We start from the raw sequence: 12,509 nt of genomic DNA, 5'->3' as shown, positions 1-12,509 counted from the left end.
CATTGCATGTTTAATTCCTGGAACACTTTAACACAATCATACACAGCAGTTAGCATTAACTAACAACACTTTTAAAGACTTTTTAAATGTTGGCTTATTTAAATTTCTGCAAATGCTTCTATAAAGGCTATTAAAGTAAAGTTTGTAATAATAAAACAATCAAGTAATAATATGAACTAACATTAACAATGGTCAAAAGTTTTTTTTTTTTTGGTAACACTTTCAAGGTTCAAGGTTCATTAGTTACCAAACTAATAATGAACTGAACTTATGAAGCATTTATTTATCTTTGTTAATGTTAATTTCAACATTTAATAATACTTTATTAAAAGCTTGTTAACATTAGTTGATGCACTGTGAACTAATGTGAACAAACCATGAAACAAATACTAACAAATACAGTAACAAATGTACTGCTCATGTTTAGTTCATGTTAGTCAATAAAATAACTAATGGTAACTAATGAAACCTTATTGTAAAGTGTAACTGTTTTTTTGTGTGTTTTTTTTTTTTTTTTTTTTGGTAACACTTTACACTTTACTTTGTTTCATTAGTTAATGCATTAGTTAACATGAACTAACCATTAAAAACACCTCTGTTCAGCATTAGTTCATCTTTGTTAGAATTAGCTGTTCATGGTTTGTTCATGTTAGTTCACAGTGTATAAACGTTACCAAGTTTTTATTAATGCGTTAGAAAATGGTAAAATTAATATTAACAAAGATAAATAGATGGTTTATAAGTGCAGTTCATTATTAGTTCATGGTAACTAATGGACCTTATTTTAAAGTGTTATTGGGTTTGTTGCCCTCTCTGACCTCTGAAGGCCGCTAATTCATGTATTTATGTATTTAATGTAATTCACACCCTGACTAAGACACATTAGGGGAAGCATTTTAATAACTCTGCCGTCATTATGTTAAGCCCCGCCCACCGACTCTATACACGATGTGATTGGCCTGACCAGAGTTTGGTTTTTACAGCTCAGACGTGTATTGAGAGTTGCTAGACGACACTCACGGGCAGATTATTTGCTGCCGCTAGGGTGCGTCTAGCTTTCTAGGCTAAACTTCCATAGCAATACACTGAAAATGCTCGCTCTGCTCCTCGCCAGTGTGCACGCACATTAATGTCTCTCCAGTGCTGGAAAGCTTTACTAAAATTAACACACGTCTTTGCCTGATCATAACCGTTCTTCTTCCAATTATATTCCTCTGACCTTTTCATCTAAGGTAATATCTCAGCCATCTCTCTTTCTACAAAAGATCCGCGCTTGCTCACTCTCTCTCCTCCCCCTATCATAAGTACACGCCCCTTATTGCTGATTGGCTACAAGAGTGCTGTAGTGCTCAGTAAATACACTTAGTTTTTTAAGTACCATGTAAACAATGGTCTGGTTTCACAGACAAGGCTTAGATTAATTGGATCAGGCATTAGTTTAATTAGGGTATTTAAGTATCTTTTATAAACGTGCCTTCGAATGCCTTTTCTGGGTCACTTTTAAACAGAAAATTTACAGAAAATGATGCACATACAATAATACAATATAATTCCACTAACCTAACCTAAATCACAAATCAATTCTGTCCTTTAAATGTCTGTGTTAAAAGAGCACGTTCAGCCATTTAGAGAGACTGCCTTCTGTAGCCGATATCTTAGCTTAGCCTATAGGCTTGGGGTCTTCATGTTTAATTTATACCTGTTGCTAAATAGTTTAATACATTTGTTTGTGAAAAAATATTCAACAATATTCAATATTCAATCTCTTCTGTTGGTACATCAGCGGTAGCAGTTTGAACTAATATCATAGCATATTGTTCTGAATATAAGACGATGAAATACATCTGAAAAAATGGGTTTGTCTTATATTCAGGGTCTACTTTTACGTATCAACAATATTACACCAACAATAGGTGGTGCTGAATCCACATTAAACTAATGTGCCAAGAACTACGGTGTGCCAGAAAGTAATGCTGGAAGATTGCGAGTCTTAAAAAAGCTTACAGTCTAACAGCTGCGAGGCTGTAGTGTTTGCGTGCTTTGCTGACGGGCCCAAACTTCCCTCGTATGTGATTTTAAAAAATTAGGTTACGCAGATTTGTACTTTTACTGTTAATGAAATGTTTGGTAGGCTACGTGAAATGGATAACCTAATTGTTAAGGATGATTTATACTTCTGCATCGAGTGTACGCCGTACCAACACCATTGGCTGTGTGTAGGACGTACCCTGATGTGTACCTCTCCAAAAATGTAACAACACGTCAATGCTACGCAGACCGCAAGGGCTGTGATTGGTCTGCCAGAACCCCTCCCTCAGGTCTATAAATAAAAATGCGTACGTGTGTGTGTGTGTGTGTGTGTGTGTGTGTGTGTGTGTGTGTGTGTGTGTGTGTGTGTGTGTGTGTGTGTGTGTGTGTGTGTGTGTGTGTGTGTGTGTGTGTGTGTGTGTGTGTGTGTGTGTGTGTGTGTGTGTGTGTGTGTGTCAAAAAATAGGATGACAGTGATTGAATTTCAGTGAAGCGAGGCTCTGGGTTCTAATCCACAGTTGTAGTTTATTTATTTATTTTGAAAACCAACAAGTAACTTGTGGCACAGATGATACAGCGTAGGTACAACGCAGAAGAATAAAATAGCCTTTATATAATTCAAAGGAGCCAACATATTTTTTTTTATTTTTGGTATGCCAAAAAACTGTTTATTTTTAACTGTGTTCATTATTCAGTTCAGTATTTACCTTAGCCTACTTTCAGTACAAAAATTTAAATATGTTTTCAAATAAAAGCATTTTCTTTATCAAAAAGCCTTTTCCCAAAAGGTACATAAGGGGGTTCATGATATATACCTTATTATCCACAACTTTCCCGAACTCTGACCTTTCCCATGATCGCTATGGCAACGTAGAACACACCGGTAACGAACTTCCGGTTTACATTAGTCTGTACTGTTATCAGCTAAACGCTTGGTTGTATTATCAGGATTCAGGAGTAGATTTACAACAACGCTTCAGGCAAAATGATCACATGTCCCAGATGGTCGCATGGATCTGACTATCTTACTAATATCTGTAGCACTAAGCGATTCACCCGAGTTATGCGGCGCAGATATTTTGCTACTGTGTGGTAGGCCAGCTTGGTTGTTCCTATGATCCACGCAAGAGTTACCTTCCGTCAATGCGCCTGTAAATCGATTTCATTTTATTATAAATAAAGGTTTATTTGTTTCTAGTTATTTATTTTGTTAGATATTTCCACTTTACGGGAGTCACGCAAAATAATTTTATTTTCCCGCGACTCGTACACAATGTGCGTCTCAATCTGCTCCCTAGTTCAGTTGTCAGGGCACTGATCAGGGAGTCAGCCCATTGACTTATGTCCTGATCAGTGCCCTGACTAGTGAACTAGGGAGCCGATTGAGACGTAGGGAATATCTTGTCGCCCGCATCCGCATTCACCCATCAAATATTATCCCGCGCCGCACTCGCTTGTGCTGGGTCCCGCTGGAGTGCAGGTCTATATTTGGAAGGTAGCCTAACGTTTGGCTGAGAGCGGTCTTGATACACATTAAATCTGTAAAATATTGAAACCAATAAACATACCCCTTGCAAAAAAGTATACAGTTGTACTGCAGTATTTTAAATAGGTTAAACTAATATATAAACTCAATAATTAAATTAACAGCAATGAAATGTAAATTTTTATTACAATCCACTTAAATTAATTGAAGTTCGTGCATCTATTTTCTTGTTGATTAAAAAAAAAAAGTCAACTGACAATGTCTGACATGATTTCAACAATTACAAATATTAAAATATAAATATTACTTCTACATCACAATTCTTGAGTTTATTTGAAGCTCGTTGGGCATTGAATGGGTGCGTATGGTGCTAGACAACATGTCAAACGGGTCCGTTTATGTTGCATGGTTTATGGAAGCAAGTAGGTTTCGGAGGTGTGAGACCCAGGCGCTCAGCGGCACTCAGCGCTCATCAACCCTGGCGAGAGTAGCCTTAACTCGGCTCGTCCTTCTGACGACTGCCGCTGCCTGGCAGAAGCCCCTCCCATGACGCAAATTCGCGTCTGTTGTGTAGTGAATGAAGCGAATGGAGTCAAAATGTTCACGCGTCCATGTTCGCGCGAATAGCGCTATTTAATCGCGTCACTCGCGTCTGGTGTGAACGCTGCATAACTGTTATGTGTGCTAAACCGGAACTGAGATACCGTCAACCGGAAGTATCGAGTGTCATGGCGACGCCCACTAAGACTCGCAGGAAAGTTGTGGATATTCAGAACAATATGGTAATTTACATCTGTTTGATGATTGGTTGATAGACCTGCAAGGAAGGCTATAGCCTCCTCTGGCATGTTTCTTTTCTTTTCGTAAACACTCCTTATTGCTGAAAGAGACATTAAATTAATAGCTGGGAATTGTGTTAATGTCAAATCGTCCCTTCTCCTATTTTCACCCCAAAATAGGCTATCAAGCGCCAAATTTGCTGGGAGTAAGTCTCGTCTGTGAAACCGTCACACACAGAGAATAGACACTAGCATATATTCACACAATTCTTTGATTGAGTGTAGATTTCAATTTTTGCCAGCGTTTCTCAAAAATCGCTTACTGCACCTTTAAGGGTCCCAGCACTGCCCTCTTTTACTGAAAATGAACTTCAAGATCTCTCCCTGAGCTCATTTCAACTCTAACAGAAGATATGTCCGACTCTCAGAAAAAAAGAAGAAAAAAAGAAATCATGTGACTTACCGCTTCAGAATAATGTTGTTATCAGAGTATGTGAATAATTGCTTAATAATCGTTTATATTTAACATTAGCTTGGTCCAATTCATATTTTAATTAAGATCATTTTCTGCTGAGTTTGGGAAAAGAAAAGGGAGTGTGACAAAGCCGAACGCACAGATAACACATATGTTTGACTAATTTCATTATTTTAAGATGACTTAAAGCCATACGATTTAAAAATACAATGACTGTGGCCGTGACATTTATAATTATCCCAGCTCAAGATGTCTACAGAAAGTCTTATCCCGGTCTGTCACGCCTACAGCATTGTCTCGATGATAACCTATGGCCTGTCACACAAAAAATGTAGACTACTTTAATAGCTTACAGTAAAGAAATATGCCAGTCTAAGCAGCATTTGTTCTGCTGAGTTAAGCAGAACACAGCTGTATCATTTCATGATTGCTCAGCGATGTGTAAAAGTACTCTGTGCCGTAGAGACTAGAGGAGGTATTTTAGGCGGTAGCCGAGATATAAAGGAACAGATAAATGTATTGCAAACCACTGAAGCAGCGATGAGAATGGATAATAAATGTCTGACAGGTGAAATGTATTAGGATTATTTAACATGCAGTCCTCGCGGATTCTGTGAACTGCCACCAGGTGTTACTAACGAGTCACTTCCAATATATGTAAGAAAAACACTTGTAGGGTAGGCTATAGTTGAACGAATTAACATTTTAGTATATTACAGTAGTAGGCCTAATTTAATTCAAGATTACACAGCTGTATTCTTGCTACAGTTGAAATGTTTACCTGTGCTAACATGCGAAGTCATAGCATACATAGGCTAAAACCCTGTCGATTTTACAGAAAATAAAATGGCAGCTGTGGTTGCCAAAATAATTCTGTAAAAATCTCCATAACAACACTGAGCTCATTACACGTAGGCCTTTTCCTCAAGATGAGGTAAACACCATCATGGCAAGCAGTGTCAGGGTAACACATTACAAGTAACACAATGCATAATCAGACCAATGAGAAAGTAATGCGTTACTTTTAAATCAACAAAATATATGAATATATGAGTTACTTTAAAAAAATAAAATAAATAAATAAATAAATAACCTTGTTGGCCCATTTATTGACTGACAGCTCTCCAGAACTCAGGAGAGGTTGTGTTTGCGCTGTGCATGTGAACATGATGATTGTAGTTCTAGACTAAATGTGAACAGGCATTGACTCATCTCACTCGCTCAAAAACAGATTCAGTGTTCCTCAAAAGAAATACAAACTGTAAAATGCAAACTCAGACTATTATGCAAACCTGTAATAGTTAAATGATGAATGACACAAATATAGCCTAATTTAAGTATTTAATCTCACTTTGCATTTCCTTCCGCCCAAGGCTTATTCATTTCAATTCTGGTTTGAAAGGGCCTTATACATTCATCAAAAAATAACTTATTTGGGCCCAAGCCCTGAAAGGGTGCAGAGCCCTATTGTTCTTGTAAGGTCAATTTTGTTTTTTCAACTATTTGGGCACTTTCGGGGCGCTTATCATGCTCGAAAACTCTTTGCACACACATCGGAAACTGCGGCCATCAGGGCTGGACCAAAGCTGGTACCCGGGCGTGGCAGGCGGGCTCGACAGCGCCCCCTTAATTGGGGTCTGAAAAACTTGGTCCATATATCAAACACACTTGCAAGTAGATGTATGAAACTCGGTACACATATAGATTTCATCGGGCCAAACAACTAAGTTATGCGTCAGCCCAACAGGAAGTGAGCTATTATGGGTTGTTCAGAAAATGCATGCTCTGGAATTTAACATACTCCTCCTAGGCGATTGACCCGGTCAGCGCCAAACTCGGTCAGCATTAAGTCAAGACAATGAGGATGCTAAATTGCGAGCTGATTTTTCATATCTCAAACGGCTTGGCCTTGGCGAGGAGACGAATTTATGGCGAGAGAAGGGAAACAGGAAGTGTATTATAAATTCTGCATACATTGACTGATTTGAATGAAACTTCAGCTGTGTGTTCGCTGTAAGAGGCCGATCACATGGATGTGACTATTGTGAGTCAAAGTTATAGCGCCACCAACTGGCAGCAGGAAGTGGTCGCTTTCAAAATGCTTTGTAAATAAAGTTGTCTGGCTATCACCAGACCAAGCTCAATTTAAGATTGAACACTGGTCTGGGGAGTCTGCTCTGTATTTTCTACTGCACAAGAGGTGTGATCAACGAGCATTATTAGAATGACTCTGTATGCAATTGGATAGTCAACTAAACAGACTACAAGAGCCATGATCAATGAGCATCGATCCATCGTTTCTCTATCCGTCATCGTGTTAAACCCGCCAATAGCGTGCCAGGTGGATAAGTTAGTCTGTGATTGGTTCCCGCAAAAGTGTAACAGAAGCAGTAGAAATTAATGTACAGGTTTTCAGACTGTGTTGCAGGGCTAAGTCAAATCGCCAGCAGATCAGACTGAGTTTACCCAGTCTAGTTTATAAGTAAATTTTATAATAAAGTTTATAATAAACTTCCATAACATTTAGACACGCATCTTACTCTTACCCGACACTAATATTAAAATCATTAAAATGATTTGGCTCCATTTGTTAATTTTGTAATTAACATTTTTTTATTGGATGCCACAAATATTGAAATGAAAGCATGCTTAATTGCATAAGATTGGTGAACAAACAGTAGCTAAGGTAGGTCAAAAACACATGAAGAGAAGTGTTAGGATAATACAATATCACCATTCAGACGGTATTCTCCGCTCATTTGAAATTGACGTGACATCATCTGACATGAAATTGATTCATTAAATTGAATTGATCTCATAGATGTGACTGTTGTGGTTCATAGTCATACTTCTGCAGTTAATGTGGTAAATTCAACTTCTTTTGTAGGGCACTAACAATATAGTTTTATATAATTAGTTTAATAATTGTGTTAATAAAAAATATAAAAAGACCTTGAATTAAATACTGGCCTTCTGGACTTACAAAATTATGAGCTGCAAAAGATAACTTTGCACATATTTGAAAATTAACTATTATATCATATTACATTAGAATTCATCTATATTTAAATTACATCATGGGTGTGGCTTGTGGTCATAACGGCACTAGCTGCTGCGGTAAATGTGGCATATTTGAGCGATTTTAAAATACTCTCCTGTTTAAATGCACATTGCCTGTTGTGCACAATTTTCTGAAGCCACCAGGGTGGCGGTGCCACCAGCTTGGGCCCGTCATCGCTGCTCGCAGCTTAATTTTTTTTTTTCCGCAAACCAGTTGACAAAAAGTAACATTCTTGCCACAAAAAGTAGGCCTATTTATGTAATGCAATTACGTCGTTACTTTTATGAAAGTAACGTAATATTTTAACACATTACTTTTAAAAGTACCTTCCCCAACAACGATGGTAACACACAACACTAAAATAACGAAATAAAGATTCATTTAACAACATCAGTTACGTTTTCCCCAGGGATTTAGGGTGAATGTAAAAAAAAGAAGAGCACCCCAAATTTCAATTGTCCGATTGAACACCAGGAGACCATCAAAAAAAAAAAAAAAAAAAAAAAAAAAAACTGTGGTAAAATTGTAGATGTGTCCTAAAAACTTTTAAAATAATACATTTTCCATGCATTTGGATTACATAAATTTAACATAAATTAATAAAATGAATAAATGCCAGTTATACGTAAATGAAACAGTTAAGAATGGTGTATAATAGTACACAGAAAAATATCCATGTTAAATTAACACTCCCTAGTGTTCATGTGTGCACTCTCTAGTTAAAGTACCATTGAAAACAGTGTTGAATTTAATGAGATAATTAAGATGTGACTGAGCATTAGTGATGAACACCTGATGATAATAAGCAGAATCACTGAAGGACAGAGAAACATAAGAACTACAACTGACTTCAGGCACAGCCTTAGATTAAATCAACTAAAGATAAAAGAAGATAGAAGATCTCAGCAGAGGAGGATTAAACAACTTCACAAACAGCATTACTAACATCACACATTACTAAACAGACTGACTTTATTTCTGTTTTAATGAAAATAATAGTTTAATTTGAAGTCACCTTGATGGTGATCAATGTTTGCTTTGGGCTCTTGACCCTTGGCTTAGTTTTCTTTGGCTGCTTTAATTGTGTTTATAAAGCACTTTTGTTGTGGCATGGAAAGCCAAGAAAATATGTGATCAGACAATTTTGTCTCATCATGTAGTGGCTGAATCTCTGATCTCATTTAGAGTTTAATTTTCTGGTTACAAAGATCATGCATTATTCATTTTGTAGCATTCAGAATAATACCCATGTGCTCTACAGCATGATAAACAGAATGATTGTGGTGGTAATCAAACAATATGCAGGATTTTAAAAAAAGTTTTAATCTGCATCATTGCTTAGACGCAAACTTACATCAAGAATCAGTGTATGAATCTCAACAATGGTGACAATAAAAAAAATTCAGATAAACATCAACTCTGAACATAAAACAAGCTACTATTACACGTCACAGGAAAAACAGCAAAAGTAAAAGCAATGAGTAAGAATCAAAGAAAATTAGTCACATTTCAGATGCATAATTTATTCATGCCGCAATGCATGCTGGGACCCATGGGAGAGTTTTGTTTGGTGGTTCCCAGCATGCACTACAGCATGAACCTTGTCATTGATTGTCACCATTGTAGAGATTCATATGCTGATTCTTGATGTCTGTGTGTGTCCAATTAATGCCATTGATTACACCTTGTGTGCACTTTTTTTTTACTCCTGCATATTAGATTAACAGTGCTGAATATCATGCTGCAGAATCAAATGGCCACTATTATGAATAAAACACAATAAATAAAACATAACTAGAGCATTAGACTCTAAATGAGACCTGTGATCACTACATGATGATTATGTCATCATCAAATAATAGCAAAATCACCTGATTACATTTTTCTTGGCGCTTTTTGTCATGACAAAAGTCCTTTTCAAACACAGAGTTAAAACAGCCAGAGAAAAACTATTGTTAAAGAGTCAAGGGTCAAGAGTCCAAATAAAGAAAACACTGATCACCATCATGGTGACTTTAATTAAATTAACCTCTTATTTTCATTAAAACAGAAATGCCATAAATAAAGTCAGTCTGTTTAGTAATGTGTGAAGTTAGTAATGCTGTTTGTGGAGTTGTTTAATCCTCCTCTGCTGAGATCTTCAGAGATTTAATGTCTTCTTTTATCTTCAGTTAGGCTGTGACTGAAGTCAGTTGTAGTTCTTGTGTTTCTCTTTCATTCAGTGATTCTGCTCATTATCTTTAGGTGTTCATCATTAATGCTCAATCATCCCTTAATTATCTAATTTACTTGAATCACATTCAGTTTATTTAAACAATTAAATAAATCTTAATGGTTTCATTAATGTTTGACTTACAAATAGTTTAATTGCGTTTATTAATTTGTTTATGTTTAAATTATGTAATCCAAATGCATGGAAAATGTATATGCAATTCAAATACATATCACTTTTTTTTCTTTTGAGTGCATAAACTTTTTTATTTTTAAAAAAGAAAATAGAAAGTACTTTTCTGTAGGGATTTTACATTGTTTTTCTGTAAAATTTCATGGTAATAAGGTTAGATCTATTACAGTTATTCACCATAAATAGTACAGAAACTTTTTTTAACCAATTAACTTTAACTGTAGCATTTTTACAGCCTTTTACCGTTAAAATCACACAAAAAATTACAGTGTAATCTTTGTTCATGTCAACTAAAGTAGCTAATAATGAAACCTTACTGTCACGTGTACCAAATTAATAAATTGAACTGTGAGCAAAAGGTATAGCAAAGCAAAAGGTATACCAAAGCACTTTATTTTAGTTTAATTTTTTTTCTTGGCAGAAACAGTCCAATAATTTTCAGTTTAACACCAAAGTAAAACAAAGAAAAAGAAACAGTTCAACAGGCAAACTGGACAGAAGAAAAAGAGTCAGTATAGGCAGAGAAACCTCCAAATCTCAGCTTGATGTTCATCTTTGGTTGCTTATAAGGGCTTCCTCCTGCAGGAGCCACTGTGTGCGGAGCTATAACCAGCAAACAGTGTGCAGGTGAAGGCTATCAACACCTGTAGAGCAGCAGCAAAGAGGGAGAGAGAGTTTCCACAGGACACCATAGAATATGCTCAGGACAGAACGGATGCAACATTAAACCATTATTTACTGATTAAAAAATGAAGAAACATAATTATTACAATGAAATGGAATGTCAGTTAACGGCTTTTCACTGGACATTATGAGATGTTTTGTTCTTTTTTACTTCCCAAAACTGTACATTTAATAGTAAGTTACTGCAAAATCAAGACTATGGAAGCATATGGGTAGCAATATTCAATTAAAAATGTAATATGCAAAATGGCAATGTATTTCCGTATTTAAATATACTTTTTCCATACTAATATTTGGAGCAGAATGCTATTTTGCTATTTTCTACACTAGTTTTAACATATAATTTAAACATATTTTATGTATTACAGAATGTATTACAGATATGATTATGTTTGACATGTTTAAAGATTTTTTAGCAAAATGACCATTTAAATGTTATTTTTCTTAATTGCATTTACACCCGATTGCATTTTCATTAAATGTCCCACAATGAATAGAACAATTCAATGTGGAACTAATGTAGGAAATAGCAAATTTAATGGGGTGGTTGCATGCGATTTTACTTTTTAAACTGTAGTTAGTGTGTAATGTTAGCCTGCCGAACTTAGCCCCGCCCACAACATTTGAGCGTGGGCAGTTCAGTCTGGCCTCGCCCCATAGAGGAGTGATTATGCCTGAACAGAAACCGTTCGGACCAATGAAATCATCAGGGCGGGCTTTAGACGATGACGGACAGATGATCAACAGTAACGTAATCATCCAATCAGGTCTTTTCTGGTTCGGTTGAAACACGCCTCATAATCACAGCCCAACGGAGCAGTTTCAGACTCATATTCTGACTAGAATTGAGTATGACCACGTCAGGCTAGTGTAATGTTGCTGCTTGAGCATGAACAGTATCTGCAAAGTTATTTAAAGAACCACCCCTTTAAATAAAATATATTCTTGAATTTAAATTAGCCTTTTGCTCCAAACGTTGCACACTTGGTCTAGAAAATGTAAATGATGTTTTCAAATATCCAGATGTTTCCCAGCTCTATAGTGGCAGTGATGGGGTCCATTGAGTTTGAAGCTCAAAAAAGTGCATCCATCTATCATAAACGTACTCCACACGGCTCTGAGGGGTTCATAAAGGCCATCTCAAGAAATCCATATTTAACATGTTATAAAGTGAAACATATAGCTTCCACCAGACTGCCTTCTGTCTTTAACTTCAAAACTTTTTTAAACTCCTGACTGAGCCCCGTTTACTGGCATTATAAAGCTTGGAAACATCAAGATATTTATTAATATAACTTTGTTTATCAGAAAGAAGAAATTCCTACACCTAGGATGGCTTGAGAGCAAGACAAGTAAATCATGGGGTAATTTTCATTTTAAAGGGAACTAATCCTTTAACCAAGTTTTTACTGTAGACATTTTTTACAGTTCAAATTCTAATAATTTTTTTTGACAGTGTTCAGGACACGACAGAAAGAACATCTAACCACTTGCCATTTTAGAACTTTACTCGAAACTTGATTGCTGTGGACAAGCTGATTAAAAACAGAGCAGGTTGTGCTATAAATAAGAAACGGCAGAATGAGGTTTAT

Source organism: Pseudorasbora parva, chromosome 12 (genome assembly GCF_024679245.1).
Source record: "Pseudorasbora parva isolate DD20220531a chromosome 12, ASM2467924v1, whole genome shotgun sequence".
Taxonomy (NCBI): Eukaryota; Metazoa; Chordata; class Actinopteri; order Cypriniformes; family Gobionidae; genus Pseudorasbora; species Pseudorasbora parva.
This window is presented reverse-complemented; position numbering follows the sequence as displayed.